Source organism: Uloborus diversus, chromosome 4, assembly GCF_026930045.1.
Source record: "Uloborus diversus isolate 005 chromosome 4, Udiv.v.3.1, whole genome shotgun sequence".
Classification (NCBI taxonomy): domain Eukaryota; kingdom Metazoa; phylum Arthropoda; class Arachnida; order Araneae; family Uloboridae; genus Uloborus; species Uloborus diversus.
Window position 1 is genome coordinate 148467924 of NC_072734.1, and position 14083 is coordinate 148482006.

Sequence of the window (14083 nt, forward strand, 5' to 3'; positions counted from 1 at the left end):
CGAGCTCCAGGTCCAGGTTTCCAGTCAACCACGTCGGCAATTAATAATCCACTTTTTTCTTCTTTCTGCCTGATTCGGGAATCTAAACGAGCGGAATCCTTTCTCTGTACTGTTTGTACAATTAACTGTGGCACAACCACCCATTTTTATGTCTTTAATACAGTCAATAATAACATTGTTTTACAAGCATGCTCCACGGTAATGGATCAATTGCAGACGACTTTTGATCCAAGATGGCGGATGCGTCGGCTCCTTACTATAAGGGTCTTACCAAAAGTATTCTAAAGTTGAGATTTTAGAACTTCAATTGCGTTATAATTACCGGGGGTATGTTTAGATCCCTCCACCTAACATCATCAAAAGTCTCTAAAATTCATGAATACCATTTCTTCCCCTACCACTACCTGACATGGCCTACACTCCTGTCTTAGATTTTGCAAAATGTCTAGGAGAAGCCCTCCAATGTCCTCCAAACATCACCAAATAAAATCGACTAAAAGTGCCTTTTCGAAATTTCAGTTCGGATGAGTTTTTAGGAAGTGAATTTTGAACCACATTCCTTCCCCACCATTCCTTTCCCATTTACATTTTTAGAACTTCAATTCCGAAATATTGCCGGTGCAGACTCCCTCAAAGGAAGGGCAATCGCCCCTCCCTTGTGTCCGTCATTGTCTTGTAATTGCCATTTTCAATGAAATGGTCGACCGTTGGCTACTGGCAACCACTTATCTAGATATTTATTGCGACGTTTTAATGAATTTCTATATTTATTTTTATGACTAAGATCGTCCATAGTAAAACGTTTGCTCACTGACAAACACGTTTTTTTACAAAAAAAAAAAAAAAAAAAGAAAGAAAGAAAGAAATCCAAAGTGGTCAAAGTACCGCAGCTGTGTAAAAGTATCACAAACTATCAAATAGTAACAACGAAAATGTTACTTTCGTCTTTCTGTATTCTTTAGACAAGGGAAAAAAGCCATAAAACAGATGGGAAGTCTGTAATGACAGATTAAGCAGCATAAAAATAAAATATTTTATTGTTTCACAATTTTCCTTCGTGTCTGCCTACACACGAAAAGGCACTTTTACTTTTCAAACTATAAGAATAATGTTCCATTCTCCACAGCTATGCAAGCGATCTACACCTATACCTTTACTGTTACTTTTTGTCTTCTTAGCCTTAGCTTCTTTTAGTCATACTTCGGTGATTTACGCGCTACGCGTTGTCTAATATGTTTCTCTGTATTTCGTGGCAAAAATCAATTTTCAATGAACGCGGCGGCAATATTAAAGTTTTACAATTTTAAGTTTGGATTAATCTTACGATCCAGATTTTTTCTCTACTGACAATTTTTGAGCAGATACTTTGAAATATTTCTATTTTGAGTAGTAAGCATTGATAAGCGTTATAATTTGCTGCAACAAATACGCGAAGTAACAATGTAATAAGCTATATCTTTTATCAGTTGTGTTATGGAGGAATATTTGTCGTAAGATGTGGAAATCTTTAGTAATAAATTATTTTAATCTTTGTGAAGGACAGACGAACAAAAATGAAGGCATATTTTATCCCGTTTCCCATTCGTCTCAATTCGCTGAATTAATTTCTGACACTTTCTGCGGATTTACCATAAACTACTGCCCAGAAAATATTTTTTTTTTGTTTTTCGTTTTCTATCTTTCTGTGGAAATACATAAGTTGGATATGATTTCTTCATTTCAACATATCTTTTTTTAGATGTAGCTGGACATACAACTGCAGTCCAGCGTTGAATTTCCTTTTAGAAATTCAATATTTGCTCCAAAAGGATGTCAAGGAAATCCCATAATTAAGGTAAGATTTTTTTTTACTTAAACTCCATTAACTTGCAACAGATGTGGTCTTTTTTTTGTTTTTTTTTCCTTTTTAATCAAAGTTTGAGTTGAGTGCTAATGTTTCTTTCGCTCTGCCTTTTTTTTTTTGTCTTTCTTTTTAAAATTGTATTTGTATTGTAAAAAAAAAAAAAAACATGTTTACGTACGTCTCTTACAACAAGCGCATAATTTCGTGGATAGAGTTTCTTCAAATATTAGTAAAGCAAATGTGTAGCACAAAATACAGAAGTTTTCAAGTGGAATGAACATTTAACAATATAAACCTACAAATAATTGGAAGTTTATCCAGAACTAATGAACTTTCTTTCTCATATAAAAACACACTTTTAGATCATGCCAATACATTTTTATTAAGTATTTTACAATCAATGAAATCAAGATTTATTTTTAAACGGAAATAGCTATCTTTACTAACAATAAAGCGGAAAGTATCTCTGTCTGGATGTCTGAAGGATGTCTGTGACGCGCATAGCGCCTAGACCGTTCAGCCGCTTTTCATGAGATTTGGCGCAAAGTTAGTTTGTAGCATGGGGGTGTGCCCCTCGAAGCGATTTTTAGAAAATTCAAATTTATTATTTTTCTATTTCAATTTTAAGAACATTTCCCGGAGCAAAATTATCATAAAATGGACGAGTAAATTGTTATCATGACGTGGAATGGGAGAGCGAATGAACAAAGCCAATTGGTGAGAAATTCGTCATCCATTATTTGTAAATATACTGGCGAACCGAATGACCTTTTAATTTTCAACTACGAGCAAAGCCGTGCGGGTACCAATAGTTATAGAATAAAACTCATTTATTATAAGTGACTGCAGTTCAAACAATGCCAAAACTTCGCCATTTGCATTTATTTAAAGTAGAATTTCTGTTTTTTTTTTTTTTTTTGGTTTCATACGGGATTATATGGAGGAGGGATATTAATGAAATCAAAAATATATGATTTGAAAACTTAAAAAATTTGCTACTTTTGCAGGAAAGAAAAAAAAAATGCTTACATTTAAACGTGCTTATGTATATCCAAGCAAACATTATGCAGGAAAAACGTAGAATCAAGCTACAACAAAATGTGGAATGCTCATGAAGTCAAACCAAAAAGAGAAAATATACATATAATCCAACTGTAGCAATCAGTTCTATTGCCAAAGCACTACAAAACTTAAATGCACTTTGATTGATCAATATTAAAATGAAGAAGCATTTTTAGAAATTCTTTAACTAATAATGAGAACTAGTTTGGGTGCAGTGTGAAAGTGTGATAATTTTACTGGCTTTTGATCGGAGTTGCAAAATTAAGACATAGTCTGCGTCATGTGAAAATGAACACTTATTATGAACGAACGATCTGCTAATGAAAAAGGAATATCGTACAAAAAGCACAATTCTAAAGCTAATTGTGCCCAAAAGCTAATAATACTAATGTTGGCAAACGAGGATAAATTCAGTTTTATATACGGTTAATAATATTGAACAATTATTTCACATTTAAGAAAAAAATATTTTTAAATGTCCTCCTGTCGTGCGTAATCTTATATAATTAAAAACTGAGCGTATGTATCTATGTAGTCGTTTATGTATGTAGTCATCTATGTCCAGGGGTGATTGTGAGTTCATCAAAAAATACCTGAAAGTTTCAAAGCGAGAACGGGGGGGGGGGGTAATATTTGGCCCCTATTACTTAAGTGCACCTTTGCCATAGTTTTAAATAGTTCTGAGTCAAAATATTGTGTGCACATTTAATTAAATTTTTAATGGATTACAAAGTTACTTTTGAGCTGGTGTTATACAAATTATCTTGACATTTGTCCATCTTAAGGGATAGTTGTCCATCTTAAGACTCTTGCAGGTATATTTGATGAGTATCATATAATTTAAAATAAATTGCGGAGGTAGGCAGATAAAAGCAGAACGAAAAAAGAACATAATTCCGGTATTTTCAGACATGAAAATACCGGAAATACGTCCGAAAATACCGGAAATTCGGTAAAATACCGGACCACAATCACCCCTGTCTATGTCGAAGTTACTTCTCCCGAACAACAGTGAACTTACCATCGAACCAGGTATCGATGGATTCATAATCTTCCCGTCTTTGTGTTTGGCTATTTAACATAATCCTACAATGATAACTAGCAGATATATCAAAAACTGTTAATTATTACATTTAGATTTCGGCTTAAAATCCCTATTTTTCGAAGGCTTTCCTCCATTCAAATTATTATTGAGTGCTTCATCTCAACTGTCCGCAACAATACTTTTATTAAAATTTATATCGTGAAGAATATCATTGAGACGAAATATCTGTTGCCGTTTTTGTTTCTCGAATATGAACAAGTAAAATTCTTGATTTTGTTTTAAAGGCTTTTCTTGTAATCGGGGGATTTAAAATGTTTCCTTTTTTGGTATTTTTCCGCACTCTGCCGCAAAATTTTAGTGATGTTTTTCTTTTGTTGAAGCCTGACTATTAAACACGCGTCACATAACAAAACTTTTATTTCCGAGGTAAACCGTGCAAAGCCGGGCGACGCAGCTAGTTAGGCAATAAAAGTCGTTATAAATAGTTCATCACGTAATTTTTTCAACGATAAACTAGTTTTTTGAGCGAAACTCAATTTACTGCGCGTTTCGCGCGACAACCATTATGTTTTGAAAAACTGCAATAAAAATGGTATTTAACATAAAAGATTAAAACTTTTTATCATTTATTCTTATCCTTTCCCAGAATATATAAAAAAATACACTACATCTGTTTCCGGGCTCAGAAACCACAAAGTTTTGAATTATTAGATCTAATTTTGATAGATTTTCCTTTCTGTCTACCTTAGTATAGCATTGACATTTCAAAAAATTATTTGTATGTTAGTAGAAAATTTTTATTAATAGATGTTTTCTTTTTTTTTTTTTTTTTGTATTGTTAGTTTTGTTTATACGTGCATTTTGTGACAGTTATACACTCAAAAAATATTTTTTCTGAAGATCGTAGCCTCAAATTCTTCTGAAATGTTGTATATCTGACACTATGGATTCACCTTCAAGTATTTTTAAATCTGTTATTCATTTGCTTTATTTTTTTCCCGAGAACACAAGCTAAGATATTGTCTGAATTCAAGTATTTTATCAGGCGCGTTATTACCACGTCATAGCAGCTATAAGATAAAACTGACATTAGGCAACTCTCCAATTTTCGATTCCGTTTTATTCCCTTAGTGATTGCAAAAAAACACTCTTCTACGTTTTTTATAAAACCATTTCTCATAGACGAAGCTATGTTTCTTTAATGAAACGAGCTGATGTGTGCCTCACCTGACTTCCTTTTACTCCAATTTAATGTCATTTTCCCATTATTGGTAATTTTAATGTGATTCAATAGTTCAATCTCTAAATATCACCAACAATGTCCAAATTAAATACAGATTTTTAAAAAAAATCGCCAAATTTGTCGTCGCCGACCAAAAGACTGGCGATATACGCCAAGTGTCCGCCAAATTGTAACACCACTTGACTTTTGAGTTTACATCGAAATTAAACATGATTTCCTCCCAAAAAGGAGCAAAAAAACGCCCTTAAAAGCACCCGAGCAACCAAAAGGAGAGGTGCACAACTTGACCCCACTAGGAGTCTACGTACCAAATTTCAACTTTCTAGGACATACCATTCTTGAGTTAATGAACATACATACGCACATACATACGTACATGCAGACGTCACGAGAAAACGTATTGTACCTAACTCGGGAATCGTCAAAATGGATATTTCGCGTGTCTATACGTTCTTAGGCACTTATCCACGTGTGGTCGAGTCGAAAAAAAAACTCAACATTCATTCGAGGGTGAATAAAATGGAAATTAAGGTCGATTTTTGAGTGAAATTTTTTTTGCGAATACAATCACGGGACGCGGGAGCGTCCCGCCCCGCCAAGGAAACCAAACGCAGCAGCCAACAGGAGCAAATCCACCGCCTAAGACGAAAGGAAATAAAAGCGACCAAGAACAAGATTACACGACAGAACGAATTCGGGTTTTTTGGGTTTTTCATCCCTCTGTATCTCATCCCCATGAAGACCCCCCGGAGTTGATTTTTGGTACACTCAATCTCTAGGGGCCCCTGACGCCGTAAACCAAAATACAATCCCCTGGACCATCAGGGGGAGGAAGTATTAAAGTTATAAAATCGCTGTTCAAAAAAGTTTTCGCTTTCTTTGACAGGGCTACAGCCCAGGCGAAAAAAGGAATCAAGCTGAAATTTCGCACACACATTCCTTGTGTCCTACTGATGTGTCATTTGACACCCCCTCCCCTTCCCCCTCTTTTTTACCCCCTAAATTGTACCTTCCCGGGGTTCTATCACAGCCCCCCCTTGGGGCTACGGTAATGATTTTTTGTATTCATATTCTTGGGGAGTCATTGAGTACATATACAAAAATTCAACCCCCAGGGACATCATGGGACGGCGTAATTGAAATTTGAAAGTCACAAATTTTCCCTAAATTCTTATGTACTTACTCTCAGCTCATAGGGTTTGTTTATCTCGGACTGCAATTGCAAGGTTAGAACAGATCTAACAGTTTTTACAAAGTTGTCTTAGGAAATGAAATTCAGTCAAGATTACAACATATCCAACAGTTGCAACTAGACGTTAAATCGTGGATATGACAAATTTGCCACAGCGACTGCGCATGCGCGCGGATTTGGTTCATTGGACTTTCTGTTTTTAAGATTCCATGTTGTTTGTTTATATTTAAGCATAGAAAAAAATTAATGAATGAGATTAGAATGCTGTCCTCCCCCACCCCCCGAAATTTCCTTCCCCCTGTTTTTCTGTTTTGATATATTTATGGAGGAAAGAAATTTTAAATGTCGGCGCGAAACTGGGGCTAAACCATTACAATATTTTACGTGACAAAATATATGAAACTGTACGCATATGAATACGGCACATATAACTTTTTAATTGAAAGCGAAAAATAGCACTTTTTTATTGGTTTGCTTATTTTCTACATTAATGGATTTTTCACAAACAACACATAATGAATTGAAAATATATGAAATACGTGTGTGGATATCCGTGCTTTGCAGTAATTTGTTAGCTGAAAATGTTTTTGCAATTAATTTAAGCAAGACTTTTAATGAGCTTAGTCTGCGCACAACATGCGCATTCGCTATGGCAAATTTGGGATATCCGCGATTTGACATCGAGTAAAGTTGCATAGATCTTCTGACACATTCAAATTTAAAATATTTAATGGCTTAGTTTTTTTTTTTTTTTTTTGCTTGGTGATAACATGCGTTATTTCGTTTTTTAAATGAACTTTTAAACAAAACTAGGTATTAAACAAGACAAAGACTTCTATCAAGAAAAAGATAAATCACCAAACAATTAAAATTATCTCAAAAAACGTAAAATAATCCACGATTTAAGAAAAAATGTAATTAAACAAAAAGTGAAAAGCTAGATTAAAATAGCCCTCAAGCTGTAAAACATTTAAAGAAACCTTCATGAGAATGTTGAATAATCTGTCAAATAAAGAAACTGTAATAGAATTTATTGCGAAGTTGTAAAATACTCGAAAACAATATAATTTAAATATAGTATTTTATTATCCAAGAAGTTTTCTTTGCAACAGAGAGGATACAAGAATTGCAATAAAATTTAAACCGCCCAATTCTCGCAAAATGAACATAGAATCTTAATAGCCAGAAAATAATTTGACGTGAAATTAGGCTAGCCATTATTGTTCCTTAAAAACACAAAACAGCGTTGTTTCAATTGAAAATTTTCTGACTTGAAGTTCTCAATTCTCCCATCTTCAACTCCTCAGAAATATGGATAGATCTTTTAAATTGTTTATCTTGTTTGGCGAGAAGCTTTTTGCTCACCAAGCAACCACTTCACTTTGAAAAGCTTCCCGCCAAACAAGATAAACAATTTAAAAGATCTATCCATATTTCTGAGGAGTTGAAGGTGGGATGAGGTTCTAATGGAAGTAGCTGTGATGAAAAAGGAGAAGAGGGAGGATGATAGTTTGGCTGATACTTGGCGGGCAAACTAGATATCATAACTTTTTATGGCTGAGGGTTTTTGGGTTTACGATGCAGGTTTTCTTTTTTGTGCGGAAAAGTTAAAGGTTTTCTTGGCGGGGAAATTTTTACAACAGGGTTGTTTTTGATAAGATACTTCCTTTTTTGTAAAAGGAAAAAAAAAGATATATTCTGCACATTATTTTATCGCTTATGTGAAAAAATAATATTTAGTGGATGTAAACTTTTTTTTTCTTCAATGCTGGTATAATTTGTCAGATTTTTGTTTCTGAAAAGTTTCAAAATGAGTCGATTGTTTTAATGAGTTAATGCGTAACTTTTTTTGTGTGTAACAATCAGCACCAGGCTGGTTTTTTTAATCTAGTATTATAAAAAAAAAAATAACAACCAAAACGGTGATATTTAAACAGATCGTTCACTCTGATGGGAAAACACGGAAAAACTGTATTAGAAAAAAATGTACATATTCTGTGTCCCTTAGAAAGCGTCGAACTCAAATAGTTATGCAGTTTCACTTCAACAGTAGATCCGTTTGCTTTAAACCTGTTTTCGGAAAAGCTATTAGTCGATTAGGTCGAAAGGCAATGACACTAGAACACTTACTATGCATCCTATTGAATACGTCAAGTTTTGTTTTGTTTTGTCAGTCTAACGTCGTAGCGTCCTAAGAAACTTCCTGCAGCTTATATTGCTTATATCCTTAAAAATATCGACTTTGGATCAATCATCAATAGATCAGGTAATTAATTTACTTTGCTTTAAAGACTGGATTAAAGCTAAAATTTTACATAGGTAATGACTCATTCTGTTGCGATTTTCTTTATTAAAGAAAAACATTTGCTGTGCTATATTTTTCTGTGTCCTATGCGCGACAAAATTTATCGCCGAAACTTTTTTGTCATCGCATTCTAAAGTTTTTCATAAAAGCGACTGGGTTCATTACCCGCTTGAATGTACAGAGGTAGAGAACCTACTGCTCTAAAGCCACACGTGGCCTTTTTACAAGGAGACGGCACGACCGTGGGATCGGAGATTTGCGTTATTCTTTTTTCTGGTGAAAGAGGACCCCTAGTACCTTACGTGGTTAAAGTAATGCGACACAATACTTAGAATATTATGAGAAAAATCGATTTAAAGTCGCCATGGAGTCTCATAGACGCCTTATGAATTTAAAATGTCAATCCTCTGACGTGCCGCCGCTAGCCTAGTTGGTTAAGGCGCGATCTGGTTAAGGTGCTCTGCAGTTAAAGCGATCGAATCCCTCTCTGGACCTTTCTTTTTTTTCTCTTCTTCTTTTTTTTTTTTTTTTTTTGCTATCACAACAATTAGTGGTAACGCTTTTCTCCCCTATAGTACTTTCTGAAATTTATTTTTGCTAAAGAACGCAAACTTTTCCATTCACTGAAAAACATTCTTGCTCGATATCCTGTACGGTTTGTTTTGCCTAGTAAAGGTTTTTTACCTCTGGTCCCTTTACGGTTATAAGGGACACCTGCTCATAGGACATTCGGATCTTTTTTTTCTTTTTTTTTTTTTTTGTTATCACAGCAATTATTGAAAGATAATTTCTCTTCCCTGCATAATTTTTAAAAATTTATTTACATCATTTTTTAAAAAATATTTTCTTTTTCTTCCAGCAAAATAATTAAAACAATTCATATTTTTCATTCTAAAGTATGTGAGGAGGAATAATTTTTGCGACATCTTGCGCAACAAATGAAAGCGTATTTTTTACAATTGCAGGGAATTTGCAATATATCAGTAGAAAATTATTCCTTCATTAACATTCATGAAAATATTTCGAATAGTGGACAATTTAGACGCAAACCAGGCGTATTGAATCATGACTTGCAATATTGGTGACAATAATTGATGATGAATAATTGAAAGAATTTTTATACAATCTTCCCGGGAATTAATTTCTCTATTTTGCTGTAACAACTCGCTGCAATTTTGCAAGCGCTTTATGAAATTTTTGACTTGTCTGTAGAAGTAAACATTACAAGGTTGCACCAAGGGTACATGGATTCTTTTGGAATTTCCTCTCTTATTCCAGAAGAGCGAGCAACTTCTTCAGCCAACATTTTTAATTTTGATTGTACGATAACTTTGTGTTTAATGAAATAGACAAGTAGGTTCACGTTCACTACGAAATAGAAAAATTAACTGCAGTGCAATTCTCACAGGGTCGAGCAGTCTTATGCGCAGATGTCCATTATAATCGTAAGGGAACCTCAGGTCAAAAACCTTTACTAGGCAAAACAAACCATACAAAAGAATGAGCAAGAATGTTTTTCAGTGAGTGAAAACGTTTGCGATCTTTGGCAAACATAAATTTTAGAAAGTAATATGGGGTGAAAAGCGTTACCACTAATAGTTGTGATAGCCAAAAAAAGAAGGGGGAAAAAATAAGAGAAAAGAAAAAGGCCCAGAGTGGGATTCGACCGTGCTATCTCCCGCACAAGATCGCGCCTTAGCCAACTAGGCTAGAGGCGGCTTGTCTACATATAACATTTTAAACTCATAAGGCGCCTAGAAGACTCCATGGTAACTTTAAATCGATTTTTCTCATAATTTTCTGAGTATTTCGTCGTATTACTTTAACCACGTAAAGTACTAGGGGTCCTCTTTGACCAGAAAAAAAAATTGACGCAAATCACCGACTCCAAGGTCGTGCCGTCTCCTTGTTAGATTGTTTGTGAAGCCTTAATAAAAATTCTTATCATAATTCATATAAGACTGTATTGCTTTATCACTAAGATGTATATGTACATTCAGAACATTTCTCGGATCGAGTAAAATATTGGATGAGCTGAAAAATGAAAGCAAAAAATTGTTGAATACATAGATGTCTCGGATTCTATAACACAGGAATACACCAAAAGATTTTCGGATTTGCAGAAAATAAGAAGCACCTACGGAAATACAAACTGAATTATTTGAGTAAAGTTAAGTTAGGGGACCTTGTTTAAGGGATTGAACTTACTTTAAGATTTATTTCAAATCCCTTTTATTGGCTAATTAGGACTCTCCAAAAATGATGTAGAATCTCCTTATACATCCCCACGAAAACATTAATTATAGTTACTTTCCTTTTTTGGAAGTACTGGCCAGAAATTATTTTCCTTCATGGCAAAAATTAAATCCAACTTATTTAAGTAAACTACATATGCTGATGTGGTTGATCAATAAAAACTTCATGGTACAAAGTTAGATCTAAATATTACGTAACATTCAAGTGAGAAACGAAAGTAAAGACCTTAATAACTTTCACTGGATTTTAAAATTATTTTTTATGTGTAGTATTGATATACATGAGATTCTTTTAATTTGAATAACATTATTCTCATTGAGATATGGAATTGATTGATTTTGATGGTGATGTAATTTGATGGTGACGTTAAAAAAGAATATTCTAAACATTTCTACTTCGTTATTTTTATTTGAAGTTTCATTTAACAATGCGTTGTTTGGAAATACCAGACGGCGCGGTAATGACAGCCAGAGATTGCAGTTTTGTTCTTATTAGAACTCATCAGTCTGGAGCAGTGAATAACCGAGATAGAGGCATATGATATCCCATTGAAGCTGAGAGTGTAGCAGGGGCGGATTGAGGAGAGGGTTAAAGGGTCCGCTGCCCGCCTGTGACAAGACTTTTATTATGTGATTACTATTACTTCAATTTTTTTAGATCCGAAAATGTATTGGAAATAAGATTTTTTTTTTTTTTTTTTTTTTGTTGGTTCTGTAAGGAATTTCTTCTTAACGCGTCAAAACTCAAAAGGATTGACTGGGTTCATTTACTCGGTAATTGCTATTTTGAGATTTTTGTTCATTTTCAAAATAACAATAATTTCAAATGAGTTAAACGTTTTTTCAGAGCACCCTTCCACCTCAAACCAATATGTGTATTTGTGTATTGTTTATGCTTTTCCCACTATTTTATAACTGAAATCTCATCTATTCAAAGCTTACGGTAACGTGACCAGTAGGATGGTCACAAGGTACATGGGGGAAAAACTTTTTTCGACTAATCTTTTGCGGCATCCCCCCTAAAATGTGCCAATAGACTAGAAAATGTGATTTAGAAAGTTTCAAGTCATTTCGATGATATTAACACGTGCCGCAAAGAGGCTAAAGTTACGAAAATTGGCAATTTTTAGCAAAAAATCGTAGTTTTTCATCTGTAAAACCAAAATTATTCATCCTAGAAACTTCATTCTGGTCTCATTTTATAGTTATTTTATTCTCTTTAAGTCTAATCTCATCTAAATTCTGGTAAAAATTGATTGAACGCTATTCAGAATTTTGCAAGTCAGGTCGTAGCTAATATCCTCAAAATCGCCTAAAAAGAACGAATCATTATAATATAAATTGTATTGCTTCTTTTAGTTAATGGTTGTAACACCCTTACAAAATTAAGCTATCAGAGCAAAAATAGCAACATTATCAGAAATATATGCAGTGAAATCCTGTTACAACGAATACCGATACAACGAAATATTTGTTTCAACGAAAGAAATTTTTCAGCTCCGATTTGATTCCCATTACGTTGCTTGAATATCATTACTACTAATAACTCGTTACAAAGAAGAAAATTTCTGGTAATTTGAAATTCGTTGTAACAGAATTTCACTGTACTATAGTTATGTCTCTAAAACTCAAAGCTAAAACAAACAACTGCATGTAAAACTTATGAAATTAGCTGTAGAGGCCATAAATACGGAACGTTGCTTTCCTCCTCGATGGTCAGCTGTAAACACTAGCATAAAAATCTCAGTCCTGTAAGGGTTTTCGATCCCCCAGAGAAAGGAAAAACTACTATTCCCAGGAAAGTGGCCTGTGTTCTTAGACTTATTAGGGCTTTCGTTAAAATGACAGTCATTTTATGGCTCCTTTCTGTAGTACAAACCGGCGTTTTGTGAGTACAGTTGTTACAGAAAAAGTTTTTGTATTTAGCACCACATCTTAGATGTTGGTTTGAAAGCAATTTTGATTTGCAAAATAGGTACGTCCATTAGTCCTCAACCGGATGTTTTTCATGAATTTCAAGATGAATGGTATAGATAAGAGGCAATTCAAAGCAAGTATAGAAGATTAAAAACAAAGTAAGCAATCCAGGTGCAATTTCAAGCTTTCTTTTTGAGAAATAAAAACAGTAGCAGCTTAGGGAGGCCTATAAGAAGTTCATTCCACTTTGCTTAACTTATTTAGGGAGTCTTTCTCTAAGCAATGTTACTTTTCGAGTACCTGGCGCTATTCATCACACAAGATGGATGGCAAAGACCATATGACGTAGTGAGAAGCAAAGAGATGTAAGTGTATTTTTTAAAGTTCCTTATAAAATGCGTTTAAAGTGCAGATCCTAAGTAGGCTTTCATTGAACTTTTTTTCTAAATCATGCTATATAACAGTCCCTACCAGAGCTACTAGTACTATCTCTTGTCCCTAAGCAAATGAGACGTTCCCCTATTATTTGTAATGATTATCTCGAAAATTTAATTACATTCCTTTACTTCTCACTGCCTCGTATGCTCTTTAAAAATATATCTTCTCAGGGATTAGTTTTCCTTAATCGATTTAAAGATAAAAAGTATCGAAGATATTTGGTTGTTTATCAACAGTATTTACAGAAAAGTATGGTTTATTGTCTGTGATCCAGCTTTTGGTCTCCAACCAAGATCTACAGTTAGTAAAATCTTTGGTTCAATACAAGAGTATTAATTAAAATATTATAGGCACAGAACTACCTAACGTAATTACTCATTTGTGGTCCCTGAACTCAGAGAAGTTTGCATTTCCCTTTTTTGATGATACTTTAGGGATAGAAAAAGAGATCAAAACAAAGCAAGCTGCAAAATTAAAATCCAAAGTTGGAGATAATGAAGATGATTGTGATGATAGGGATACAAAAGCACAGCTCAAGCTGAAAGAAGCTTAGTTTATTGGACAAAGAAGTAGATTTTTTCATGTCTCCTCAAACTTTTTAAGAGCTACAATTTTTTACAGAAATTCGAAATCGATACAAAGTTTTTAAATACTGATCTTGATAAATAGTGTGAAAACCAATATTATATTAAAGCTAAAAAGATAGTATACAGTTTAAGGGTTGTCAATTGCACAGCTGAAACAGGTGTAAAAATTATTTCTAACTAACGACAGTTTCTATCA

General features: G+C 33.9%; 1 protein-coding gene across 2 annotated transcripts in view; it reads left to right on the forward strand.

Moving 5' to 3' along the window:
- The first annotated feature begins 1252 nt into the window (after positions 1-1252).
- Positions 1253-14083, forward strand: part of LOC129221264 (putative sodium-dependent multivitamin transporter) — a 43806-nt gene continuing 30975 nt past the window's right edge. For both annotated transcript variants that reach the window (XR_008580491.1, XM_054855719.1), the window contains exons 1-2: positions 1253-1389; positions 1739-1834. The gene's annotated coding sequence lies outside the window, so the exon portion shown is untranslated. The remainder of the gene's footprint in view (positions 1390-1738; positions 1835-14083) is intronic.